The sequence below is a fragment of the Sarcophilus harrisii genome, chromosome 4 (genome assembly GCF_902635505.1).
Source record: "Sarcophilus harrisii chromosome 4, mSarHar1.11, whole genome shotgun sequence".
Classification (NCBI taxonomy): domain Eukaryota; kingdom Metazoa; phylum Chordata; class Mammalia; order Dasyuromorphia; family Dasyuridae; genus Sarcophilus; species Sarcophilus harrisii.
Genome location: NC_045429.1, coordinates 188,650,526 through 188,664,991, shown reverse-complemented (window position 1 = coordinate 188,664,991; position 14,466 = coordinate 188,650,526). Strand labels below are relative to the sequence as shown.

Here is a 14,466-nt window from a genome sequence, read left to right as displayed (position 1 = left end):
GACTTTTGTCAGTGTCTACTCAAGGTCCCTAGGTCTGGTCTCTGCGTCAAGACAAAAGAATTGACTACACACAGTAGTGCTCCAAATGTGATCCTTCTAAGTTTTCTTTTGGTGAAATAAATCTAGTTCCTTCCTCTATCTTGGTAAGACATGAATTTCCATTCCCTCTTCAACTTGTTTAGACATCTCTGGTTGTGATATAGTTTGTCAAGGTCCTTCCAAACTAACAGTATCTAGAAAAGAACATAATACTCCTGATGTTCCTTTTGGATATCTGGAACTATATGTACCATAGACAGCTTAAATTCAATATGTTAAAAAAATGAACTCATTATCCTTCTCCCCCTTTTCACACTTCTCTATTATTGTTGAGGGCACCACCATAATCCAAATCACTTAGGCTTACAATTTATATTTTATCTTGGACTTCTCAGTCACCTTAGCCTTTCCTTTCTCCCTATCTCCAGTCATTTGCTAAATCTCATTGGTTCTTCCCTTACAAAATTTGTTCCATATATTATGAAGGTGGTGAGATAGTTGGGTCATACAGTGGATAGTGTTGGATTTTGAGATTTCTTTTAGCTTTGTAACTCTGAGCAAGTCATTTAAACTTTGTGTGCTTCAGTTTCTTCTTATATAAAATGGATATATTACTTACTGAGTTATTATGAAGATCAAATAAGGTAGTATTTTTAAAGTGCTTACCACAGTTCTTGGCACAGACCAGGACCTAAGTAAATATTAGTTTGTTACTGTTATTAGGAATAATACAACTTTTGCTGTTGTTGTATGCTTCTTTTTTCTACCTAATATTGCCAACATCCTGGTGAAAACCATTGCTTTGTACTTGGATTGTTGCAATAGACTTATTGGCCCCTACCCTCAAATTGCTCCTGCTACAGTCTGTTCTTTGCTTAGAGAACAATGGGATTTTCTAAAAGTGCAAGTCTGATTCTATCACACCCTGCTCCCATTCAGTGAATTCTATTAACTCCCTATTACCACTAGGATCAAATACCTATGTTTGATTTTCAATTCTTTCATAGCCTTTCAATTTTTTCCCCATTCTTTCACATTTTTCTTCCTATCATGTTCTGAAGTCAATTGACAAATATTCTCTTCTATACTTATTTTTCCCACTGGGCTTCCCTGATTTTCTTCAAATTTCAGCTCAAATTCTAGTGGTTGCTCAGGGAGGAGTTTGCAGTAGAGTAAATATGCCAGTGTGTTAATAAAAGTTTAAGAACCATTTTGCTTTGTAAATGACTTTCAGAGCAGACTCTATAGACATATATTTGTAGCAAAATGCTTCCTGGGTTTCTTTCTTTGTAGTTATCCCAACCCATTCATGTATCTACATCTGCAAAAGTGTATTTTTCCCCATGAATTTATTATACTGATGAGATGAGCTCTGCAGATTTGATTCCAGAAGTTTCCTGGTGACTGGAAATCCTTGGAAGCCTGCTTCCAACCTGTTTCCAACCTGCATTTTTCAGATCAAAGGCACATTGGCAATCTTGTTGGGAAGAGTGAAGGGAATACTCAGACATCAAAGACATTTGAAATGTTTTGAAAGCACAATTACACCATTCATCTGTTTCCCTTTTAGAACCCAATATAAAGCCTGCCAAAGTTCACATTACCTCTAGGATGGGGTGTTAAAATGTAATCTCAGCTGAAATAAATGGAAGGTCCTCATTAGATGCTGCAAATTAGCATCAGGGAAATTAGTTTCTTTTAATCTTCTACATAAGGAGACAATTTCTCTATATTGGAATAAGAAACTTTGCATATTGATTATTCATCTTGATGATTGAACTTGAACATTTATACAGGACAAATGGTGTTCTCTAAAAAGCAGACACATGGTAAATACCTAACTCCCTAATTCCCTTTAATAGCTTACTACTACAGAATGACAAATACTTCATGGCATAATTAATGCTATGTGTCACATCCTGAAAAAAATTTCCCCCACCTTGCTTAAGTCTCACTTTTAAAAAATTCCTTTGAATGGCATGAGCCCTAATTATAGGCCTAAAACTCTGCAAGAAGCTGCCTCTTGTCCATACCACACTAACACCTTTACCATAAACACTAGGAGTATAACTCTCCTTCTTTTGTGGGATCTTGTTCATTTTCAATGTTATTTCCTTGGTAGATAAGTCTTAGATTCCATCACCAATCTTTAGGGATGTCCTTGTCCCCATCATCCCAACTTATTCCCATTCTATTTTATTTTATTACCTTTCCTCTGTGCAAGGGTAATTAATACCTCCCTACTGTTCACTAAATTAATTTGCAACCTTAAATTTACTGTTGCTCATACTTTACAAAACTATATATGTTCAGCCAGTTTATCCATTCAAGTTAATCCAACTTAATCTTTTAATCATACTAGACCTTTTCTAAATTCTAATCTGCTTAAAACTATAAACAAAAAAGCAATACTTTTTTTTTTCTGAGGCAATTGGGGTTAAGTGACTTGCCCAAGGTAGGAAGTGTTATGTCTGAGATAAGATTTGAACTCAGGAGCTCCTGACTTCAGAGCTGGTTCTCTCTTCACTGTGCCATCTAGATGCCCCAAAAGGAGTAATTTTTATGTTGAATTAAATAAATATGGATATGGGGCAAAATAGGCAGAAAAAGAGAAGTCAAATGAAGATTGAGTATGATTAGAATCAAGGTTATGGAATCAGGAATTGAAAACAATGGGGAAAGAAGTTAAAAGATCACAGAAAGCAGAATGGTTCAGGCTTCCATAAAAGAACATAATAAAAGTTGAAAGGGAAATTACTGGCAGAGAAGAGACTACCTAAATAAAGCCCAGGATGAAGATCAAGGGACATGGTTTCTTATGCTGAACCTGTAACTTACATGCTATTTGGACCTTTTCAAGTCTCATCACTGTGGCTTCATTTCCTCATATATAAAATAAAGAGGCTGGACTGGATTATCTTTAAAATCATAGTATCACAGACATAGATCTAGATGGGACCTTAGAAGCATGTGTTATAAACCCTTAATGTGATAGATGGAAAATCCAAGACTCAGAGAGGTTAATTTACTTGCCCATGGTCACACAACTGCATAGCCAACTCTGAAATAGAAAGGGAAGACTTACTCAGATTTCAACAACTCAAAAGTCTAATTTGGAGAAAAGAACTGGATAGCATCATATAATCATAGAATTAGAGTTAGAACAAACTTGAGAATTCATTTTGGCTAACCCCCTAATTTTACAAATGGGAAAATTGAAGCCAAGATAATTTAAGTAATTTACTCAAAGTTATGCAACTAGGAAATATCTTAGATTTGTTTTGAATCATGTCTTTTGACACAGAAGTCAGTTTTTTTTTTTTCTTTTTTTCTTCCTGCCATAACACGTAGAATACAGTTTCTTAACTGGATGTAGAAAAAGAATTTTTTGAACAATGTTTCAATAAAATATAATTCTTACTTGTTTAGAGGCATTTATGTAGTTGAACAGAGGAAGTAATAGTTATTTAACTTGGGGAAGAGAAGATTTATGGGAAAGCACATAGGATCACAGATTTAGAGCAATTAAAGGGAACTTAAATTGCCAAGAGACAACTTTACATTTCATGTAAGGAAACATCCAGCAATTATAAATATCCTGAAATGGATGCCTTGGAAGACAGTGAACTCTTCATATGACCATGTCATTCCTTTATCTCTTAAAATTCAGTGGCTCTTACCCTTAAGATTAAATTTATAAGTTATTATTTAAAGTCCTTAATTATTTTAGGTTCATTATTTTATTACTCCCTTTCAGATACTTATTGCTCCATCAAAAAATTGCTATTCCTCACATACAAACATCATCCTCTACCTCCATCATTTTGCATAGACTTCACCTTATGTCTGGAATGTACTCTTTCTTTACCTCTGCCTTTTATAATGTCTAGGATTTTTCCATCTTCTATGTATTGTTTTTTCCTGATATTGTAGTTCCTAGTGTCTGATGCCTCCAAGTTATTTGTATTTATTTTGAATATACTTACATGTAAACATTTAATATAAAGTCCTTGTATGCATAGACTAATTTTTATCTTTGCATTCCTAACACTTTACATGGATAATAATTGTTTACTTGACTAATACTGAATTTAAATGAAAGTTAGATAATATCAAATAATTCCCCCTTTGTGAATTTCTCAGGCTTTAACTTCATTTTCTTCCTTTTCCAATCTTAGTGGTTAGCTATTTCAACTCTACATCTGAATCTCTAACTCCCTTTTCCAGTGTTAACTCATCATTTGCCAAACTTCATTCTCTAATCCTATGAGATGTGAAATTCAGTGCTTATAGAAAATCTCAAAACTGTATTTACCAAGTTTATTTTAAATTCATGTTGTCCATTCTCAATTAAGCCTTAACTTCAATAAGGCAATCCTTACTTTTTCCAACTTTTATTGATTCCCACAGAAGTTATTTCAAACCTATTCATACTTCAAGCCTTTCATACATTTTTATTCTATCCTGAAACTGGTGATTTTGCCTCTTATTTTATTGAAAAGATTGAGATCATTCAACAGAATTTTATTCTATTTTCTTTGTCTAAAAAAATCATGTGATGTTATTCATTCATCCACACGCTGCTTTCCTCATCTTTGAAAATGAAGTAGCCCTTCTTGGCAAGGCCAATTCATCTATCTAAAATATAAAAGTCTATATCTATATAAAAGTCATATTCCATTCCCTACCAACTTCTTTATCAGATTGCATCCTCAAACTTCCCTTTCTGATTTTCTAACCGCTCTTTGTATGCTTATTCCTTCTCTGCAGCATTCAAGCATGCCTATTTATCTCTCCACTTTTACTAAACCTTGGCATATCTTTCTATATCTTTTTAGCGAAACTCCACAAATGAGATATTTATATAAACATATACATATTCCAAGCTCCAAGTTCTGTCTCATCAATACCTATTAAATATTTCAAATTGGTTATTGTATAGGCTATCTCAGACTCAATATGATTAATAACCTGACTTTCCCTTAAATCCTTCCTTCTTTCAAACTATTCAGTTTCTGTCAAAGGTTCAACCATCCTTCCAATGTTGAACATTGTTGAATGTTCTTTATGACAAGGATCATTATAAGTTGGCTTTAGGACAAATTAATATTGCTAAAAATCTATTGGACAAAGTTGCTAAAGATTATGTTCAGCTTATGAAATATGGGGATTCTTTATACTGCTGCAAGCAGCTCAAATGTACAGCCCTGAGCTGTATGTGATTATCAATAGACAGAAACAGAGCCTGGACTATCTGGAACAAGTGCATCAGCATTTATTATGTCTGCCAACTATTGATTCAAATTCCCAGACTCTGCTTCTATGTAGATATGCAAATGTTGGAAAACCCAGTTTCATTAATAAGGTGACAAGAGCATATATGGATGTGCAGTCTTATGCCTTTACAATCAAACCTTTGTTTGTAGGGCACATGGATTATAAATATTTGCTTTGGCAGGGGTCAACTCTTCAGGAATTCTGAATCACTCTCTGAAAGATAGGAACCCCATTGACATGGAGGGTATAATAGCATTGGTCCACCTTCATGCTGCTGTGTTGTATGTCATGGATGTGTCTGAACAATGTAGTCATAATCTGGAAGAACAACTGGAACTCCTTAAAAACATTAAGCTAATTTTTGCTAATAAGCTTCTTATAATTATGACAAATAAATGTGATGTAAAGAGGCTATCTGAACTTCCAGAGGATGATTAAAAATATTTGTAGATTTGGAAGCTTAAAGACTTCTTGTTATAAAGAAAAGTATCCTGATTGAAGAAGGTATTTTAAAGTTAAAACAGAGGCTTGTGATAGATTTTTGGCTCATTTAGTTGAAAGCAAAATGAAAGTAAATAATGTGCTGAACATATTGCATTTGGCATTACCTAGTAAAAGAGATGATAAGGAGAGACCATCATTCATTACTGAAAGTATGCTAGCATGCAAGAAGAGAAGGGAATCTGATGCAACCAAAAAGAAGAAAGAATGAGATCTTAAGCTGGAAATGGGAGATGATTACATTTTGGATCTTCAGAAATATTGGGATCTAATGAATTCATTTAAAAAATATGATAAAATACCAGAAATTTGGAAAGGCCAAACCATAGCTGATTATATTGATTCAAACATCATGGAGAAATTGAAAGAGCTAGAGGAGGAAGAACTAAGGCAAGCTGCTTGAGAATATGACAGTGAATCAGAAACTGAAGATGAAAAAATGATGGAAATCTATTGATTGGCAAAATGATGGAAATCTATCAATTCATGAGAAAAAGAGATTGAAAATTCTGCACTCTAAAAAAGAAAGATACATCAGGAACCAAAATACTATTAAGTGCTAAAATGTTTCAAAAGAAAACTTTGGAGAATGGGATGTGCAGCCTCAGTATTGACATGGATGATAAAGATGATAGTCACCATGCCAACCAGGTAATAAGATCTTTAAGTGTTATAAAGAAATGTAAACATGAAGAGTCTGTTCCTCCCACTTCTAAAAGCCAAAAAGCCACAGTTGCTCACATTCACCTCGTGATGTTTGTGACCTGCAAGATGCCAAGATGGTAAAGAAAGCTAAAACCATTTTCAGTAGAAGATGAATCATTTGGGCAGAAAAAAAAGCTGATAGGCATGTGTTTGATATGAAATCTAAACATTTATTATCCAGCAAGAGGAAATCTGATACAAAAGACAGAAGATAAAAAAGATCCTGTTGAATTTAAGCCCGTATGCTGTCTTATCTGTTTTCTTATTAAGTGTGCCATCTTAGAACTGGAGTATTGATTTGGAAATTGAGAAGAAACTCAAGCAGCTATGCTAATAAGCTGAATAAATGATATCATAAATATGATGGTTATCTTACTATTTCTTTGGAATCATGCATCTGCAGACCCTTCAGTATTCTGTTGATTTTTCAACAGAGAAACATCCTAACTTTTTGCTCTGAAGGTCCTATACTAATGTTTCTCTTTGAAGTTAAACATCCCTACGGATCTGGTGGATTCAATAATATTGCACAAGATGTATAACCATGGTAATTTTAGATAAATGGACATGCATATAATCATAAGGAAAGTACTTAGGAAGGGATTTGATTAAAATGCCAGAACTCTGTGACTCAGAGATTTTTTACTACCACTTTTACAATTATTCTTTTATATAGGTAATCTACTGAATATAACCATTAATGCAAAATAAATTTTTTCATAAGAATAATTGGTTTTCATAAACAGTTTGTTTTAAATAATCAAATATAGTTACATCAGCAAAGAAGAAAGCAAGTGGTTTATTTACATTTTTAAAACAAACAGAATTTTGGTTGATCTTCAATAAAGCTTGAGTTTTTTCTTATGCAAGGAAGGTATTTTGATTGTCTTCCCCCAAACCTCACACCGTTCCTGGTGGAAAATTATATTTGCTTTATATCTATATATTGTTAATTAATCAATTCCAGTGATATTTAAGAGCACTCACTCTATGCATGATGAATGTGGTTTTTATTTCTGGAGACAAATGTGTGAATTGGTTGTGTCTGTTTATACTTTAAAAGTGCTGGTTCATAGTATTTCCATGTGGAAGGAATCTCAAGGGTTGCCTGATCAAATCTATCCCAGAGAAAGAATATTTTTTTATAAAATTCCTGGAAAATGTCCAAGAGAATGTGAAGAATAACCATAGAATTCACTCACTACCTATCAAACTAGCTGCTTCCCTGATTCCATTTTTGAATATCTCTCACTATTGGGGATTATCATCATATATTAAATCCAAATGTATCTCTCTATAACTTTTACCCATTAAAATAATCTTAATCTTATCAAAACTCAAATAATGATCCAGGGAGACTATAATTAGTTAATCCATGAAGCCAAAATTATTTGGGTTTAAAGACATAGTCAATAAGTTCATATATTCTATATGCACAGTGAGCATTTTCTTTCTTTCTTTTTAGCTAAGTCAGTTGGGGTTAAGTGACTTGCTCAGAGTCAGACAGCTGGAAAATATTAAATGTCTGAGGTGAGATTTGAACTCAGATCCTCCTGACTTCAAGGGCTGCTGCTCTATCCACTGTGCTACCTAACTGCCTCTAGTGAGCATTTTCAAAGCCAGTTTTTTTTTTTCCCCAGAGATATAGTTCAAGAAAATATAAATGAAAACTAGAGGAGACAGCGTTAATTGTCCCAGGTTTTTGAAAAAAATTGACAAAATAAATAAATAAGGGGAAAAATCTATTACCCTAACCCTAAGATACCTTGTAAATTATAAATGATCAAAAAGTATATTTATTTGAACATTTAAGCGTAGCACTCCCCAAATGTAAGAGGAGGAGAAAGAAAAGGGGGAAGAGAAATGACAACAGTGCCTAACTTGAACTGGGTGATTCTGCTGTTACTCATCAGATTCTACACTTCCTCAGAGGTAATGACTTGTAAGTGAACTAGATTTAAGTACAGCAAGACTGAAGTTTATCAGCCTCACTTTTTCTTTAAGAGTCATCAGAACCCAATGGCAAGATATGTCAAGATGACTCACAAAAATATATGTAAACAAGATCAATTGAAAATAATCAACAGAGAGATGGTATTAGCATTAAGGAGGATAAAGAAAGATTTCATTTAGAAGCTGGGGTTTTAGTTAAGGCTTGAAAGAAGCTAGAAAAACCAGGGAGGCAGAGATGATGAAGACAATTCACAGTATAAGGACAATAAGTACAAAAAGAAAGATGGAGAGAATAGAGTACAAAAAACAACAAGGAGGCTAGTGTCACTGGGTCTCATAATATGTAGACAGGAATAATGTATAAGATTGAAAAGGTAGAAATGAGCAAGGCTATAAAGAGCTTAGAGGATTTTGTGTTTGATCCTGGAGGTGATAGGGAATCTTTTTGGTTAAATAAGGTATATATGAAAGTAAAGTAGAAAAAGAAGAGAAGAGTTACAGGAAAAGAAGAAACAGCAAGCATTATTTGTAATGGAGAGAAGCTGGATGCATTCCCAATAAGATCAGGGGTGAAATGAGGATGCCCATTATCACCACTATTATTCAACATTGTACTAAAATGTTTGCTTTAGCAATGAGAAAAGAAAAAAAGAAATTAAAGGTATTAGAATAGGCAATGAGGAAATAAAACTATCACTCTTTGCAGATAATAAGATGATATTTAGAGAATCCTAGAAAATCAGCCAAAAAGCTTGTTGAAACAATTAACAGCTTTAGCAAAGTTTCAGGATGTAAAATAAGCCCATACAAATCATCAGTGTTTCTATTACATGACTGACAAAGCCCATAAGCAAGAGATAGAAGAGAAATCCATTTAAAATTATTATAGACAGAATTAAATACTTGTGAGTCTACCTGCCAAGACAAACCCAAGAACTATATGAATATAATTTCAAAACACTTCTCACAAATAAAATGAGATGTAAACAACTGGAAAAATATCAATTGCTCATGGATAGACCGAGCTAATATAATAAAAATGAAAATCCTGCCTAAATTGATCTCTATGTTCAGTGCCATACCAATCAAACTGTTGGAAATTGTTTTATAGAATTAGAAAAAATCATAATAAAATTAATCTGGAAGAATAAAAGGTGCAGAATATCAAGGTAATTAATGAAGAAAATACAAAAGATGTTGGCTCAGCAGTCCCAAATCTAAAATATATTGTAAAGCAACAGTGATCAAAATCATTTGGTACTGGCTAAGAAATAGAATGGTGGATCAGTGGAATAGATTAGATACACATGACAAAATGATCAAGGTATATAGAAATTTAATAACTCCCCAAACTCTAGATTTAGGAATAAGAACTCACTATTTGACAAAAATTGCTGGGAAAACAGAAAAATAATGTCAGAAACTCAGGGTAGACCTCCATCTCACACCCCATAACAAAATAAATTTAAAATGGCTAAAAAAGATAATACATTTAAACAAATTAGAAGAGCAAGGGATAATTTACCTATAATATATTTTGGAGAAGGAAGGAATTTATGACAAAAAAGAACTAGAGAACATTGTAAAAGACAAAATGGACAACTTTATATTAAATCAAAATTTTTTGCACATACAAAACCAATAGAAACAAGGTTAAAAGGAAAGTACAAAGCTGGGAAATATCTTTATAGCCTGTGTTTCTGATCAAAGTATCATTTCTTTTTTTTCCAATATAGGCATATGTATTTATACAATTATCTTCCTGCACAAGAAGAATCAGATCATAAAGGAAAAAAATGAAAAATAAAATAAAATTCAATCAAACAACAATAAAACAAGTGAAAATTCTATGTTGTGATCCACATTCAGTTCCCACAGTCCTCTCTCTGGGTATAGATGCTTCTCATCATCACAAGATCATTGGAACTAATCTGAATCAGCTTATTGTTGAGAAGAGTCATATCGATAAGAATTGATCATTGTATAATTTTGCCATTGCCATGTACAATGAAATCATGATTCTGTTCATTTCATTTAATATCAGTTCATGTAAGTCTTTCCAGGCCTCTTTAAAATAATTCTGCTAATTATTTTTTAAAGAACAATAATGTTCCATAACATTCATGTGCCATAACTTATTCAGCCATTCTCCAACTGATGGGTTTCAACTCAGTTTCCAATTTCTTGCCACTACAAAAAGGGCTGCCACAAATATTTTTGCACATGTGGGTTCCTTTCCCTCCTTTAAGATCGCTGGGATATAAGCCCAATAGAAACATGGCTGGGTCAAAGAATATGCACAGTTTGATAACCTTTTGAGCATAGTTCCAAATTGCTCTCCAGAATGGCTGGATCCATTCACAATTCCATCAACAATGTATTAGTATCCCAATTTTCCCACATCCCCCCTAACATCTGAAATTATCTTTTCCTATCATCTTAGCAAATCTGAGAGATGTGTATTGATAATTCAGAATTGTTAAAAGGATCATTTCCAAAATATATAAAGAACTGTGTCAAATGATATGAACAGACAATTTTCAGATAAAGAAATTAAGGGCATCTATACTAAAAAGAAAAAAAAATACTCTAAATCACTGTTGATTAGAAAAATACAAATGAAAACAACTCTGAGGTATCACTTCATACCTCTCAGAAGATAATCATAAATTTTGGAGAGGATGTGGGAAAAGTGGGATACCATTGCATTGTTCATAGAATTGTGAAATGATCCAACTATTCTGGAGAGCCATTTGGAACTATGCCCAAAAGGGTATAAAACTGTGCCCTTTCATCCAGTAGTGCCACTACTAGATCTGTATCCCAAAGGAAATGATAAAGTTGGGAAAAGGGTTCACATGGGCAAAAATGTTTGTAGCAGCTCTTTTTGTGATAATGAAGAATTGGAAAATGAGTATTTGCTCCTCAGCTGGGAAATGGTTAAATAAGTTGTAATATATGAAGGCAATGGAATATTATTTTTTTATAAAAAAAGATGAACAAGCTGATTTTTGAAAGGCCTGGAAAGAGTTACATGAACTGATGTTGAGTGAAAAAAGTAAAACCAAGAATAGAATAGCAAGAATGTGTGGTGATCAACTATGAAAGATTTGGTTCTTTTCAGTGGTCCAATAATCCAAAGCAATCCCAATAGATTTTGAACAGAAAATACCACCTGTATCCAGAAAAAGAGCTATGGAGATTAAATGTAAATCAATATTTTGGGCCAGAACTCTATACTTAAAACAAGGATTCTTACAAGGTGCTAACTCAATGGAATTGATAAGACAATGGTTATATAGTTTAGCATGGTGATTAATAGTTCTCTAGTTCAGTATGATTGATTTAATCTTAGCACAGGTTTATACTCAGTATACTGTAAATGATCTAATTATAATAGAGCATATAAGCTGGGACAAACTCAGCCAGGGTCAGACTTGGACAAGACAGAGGACTGGAGATAGGAGCTCAAGCTCTCAGAGTCAAGAAGAGAGATTTACTCCATTTCACACCACTGTGGTAGCTGGCCTGTCCTCCTGCATTTCCTCCACTGGGACCAAGCTAGCCTGGGCCCCAGGCAGTTAATCTATCTGGTCCCTTCCATTCACTACTTTCTGGATCTCTCCACATCAACAGGTGATTATATTGGAGCTGCTTGCACTGGATAAATCAACACATGTTATATTTGCTTCTTTTTCCAGTTTTTTTCCCCTCTCTTATGGTTTTTCCTTTTTGTTCTGTTTTTTTTTGTCTTCCAACAAGATTCATAAAGCAATTTATATTAAAAATGAATAAATTAATTTAAATAAAGAAGATAAGTATAAAATTTTCTCTGCTTTTTAAGATCTAGCACTTGTTTTCTTGACTTACTAAAGCAGACTAATATATTTGGAAGCACTGAAATTGGAACCAGAAAACCTGGTTCAAATTACTACCTGTGTGACCTTAAACAAATAGTTAACCTCTCTTAGACTTAATTAATTTCCTTATCTTTACAATGGAACTGGTTGATCTGTGAGCTGTGAGCTCCTATCCAGCCCCAAGTCTGTAATTCTATGGTAACATAAATTGTCTTGTTTATTTCTATCCAACCCATGTAGATACAGAGTGGTACTTCATCCTTTTCCCTACAACATAAAAATGGCAGGTGAGTAGATTATATCAATTTAAAGCTGGATAAAGGAATAGATAGTATATTCATCAAATTTGCAGGAGGCACAAAGTGGCAAAGGATCATAGCATCCAGGATCATAGGATTTAAAAAAGATTTTGACAAATTAGAAAACGGGGCTGAATACCAAAATATGAAACAAACTAGGAATAATAGTATAACATTTGGGTAAAAAAACAATTTCACATGTATAGATTGACGAAGAGATGAACTGAAAGAAATTGATTTTTAAAAAAAGATCTTGGAGTTTTAATGAACTACAATCTCAATATGAGTCAACTATGATGAAAAAGTCAAAAAAAATTCTATGTGATATAAGTATGTATTAAGAGGGGTATAACATTTCTTTCTGTATGTAGAAAACAAATATGTACCAATTAATATTGAGTAATGTACTGGTAAATGTTTAACAGCTGGCTTTCCAAAAAATACACAGCACATTTAATTTACACTACATTATTAACATTTTTCATGTCACTTTTTAAAGTCTATATAAGTGGGATCAAACTCAAATAGAAACAGTAGCCAGTAATTTGTACATAATGCACTGCAGAGCACATACTGATTTTGTTTTAAAGTCTAACATGTCCATTTTTAATTGTATTGGCTTATTTTTGTTAAATATCCTGCATTTTCATTTTAATCTACTTAGGGGACCATTCTGGAGTGTTGCAAGCCTCCTGTTTGATATTTCTTGTCTAGATAAAAAAAAAAAAGAGAGAGAGAGAGAATAAAATCTTGACTTTCAGAATTTGCCAATTTTTAAAATATAAATGCTCAATGAAAAATTAACAATTGACTCTTATGAGCTGGTGTGATCTGTTTCCAAAACATATTTCATATTATACAATGAATATCTCTTTCTGCTACCTTGAAAAGGTCCTAAATATGAGCCAATACTTAAGTCTTAGTTTTCTGTAGAATGCTGCATCAGGCAAGTAACAACAAGCCAAAGAGTGTAGGAAAGAAAATACTTCCCTCTCTTCCACATGGTCAGAATTCTCCATGAATTAGCTATGTGCATGGGTCCCAAGCTTATGGGTTCTCTTCTTAGACAAAAGGATGTAGATGAATTGTTCCAATCACCATGGTCATAGCAATGGCTCCTTATTTTTTTCTTTATTTTTTCTAATTATAGCTTTTTATTTTCAAAACATAAGCATGGATAATTTTTCAACACTGATCCTTGCAAAACCTTGTATTCTAAATTTTCCCCTCCTTTCCCCCACCCCTTCCTCAACAAAAAGAGTAAAAATGCTATGTTGTGATCCACACTCATTTCCTATAGTCCTCTCTCTGGGCTCTCTACATCATAAGATTATTGGAACTGGTCTCAATCATCTCATTGTTGAAAAGAATGGCTTCTTATTGCTTGACTATAAATTTAAGGTATTGGTATTAAAATTATGATAAATTATGACAGCCAAGGAAAATAGAAGCAAAGTTGAAAGAATGATGTAACAAATTCATAGTGATTGAGTTGATGAGGAATGAATCATATGTAATAATTTGCTATGTAGTACTTCCTGTAATACCAGGTTAGAATTCATATATTGCTACAATCCCAATCCCAACTAAACAAGCATGGTGAAAAAGAATAGTGCATGATCAGGATCTTGTCATACTTTTTCCTTCTTTAATACTTCTAAAATTACAAATGAGCATGACAAAATCTAATATCTACAGTGGGGAACTGGCTCTCTAACAAGTAAGTCATATGGCAGTGAATCTTTCTTCACTTTGCTTCTTCCAGTATTTCCTTTTTATTTTTGCTTTTCTTACTGATTGCTCCCATACTTTTCTCTACTAAGGGCATTGCC

At 33.3% G+C, this 14,466-nt stretch overlaps 1 pseudogene; it reads left to right on the top strand.

The window, feature by feature from the left end:
* Positions 1 to 5,093: 5,093 nt before the first annotated feature.
* Positions 5,094 to 7,199, top strand: LOC100923701 (annotated as a pseudogene).
* The last annotated feature ends 7,267 nt before the right edge of the window (positions 7,200 to 14,466 follow it).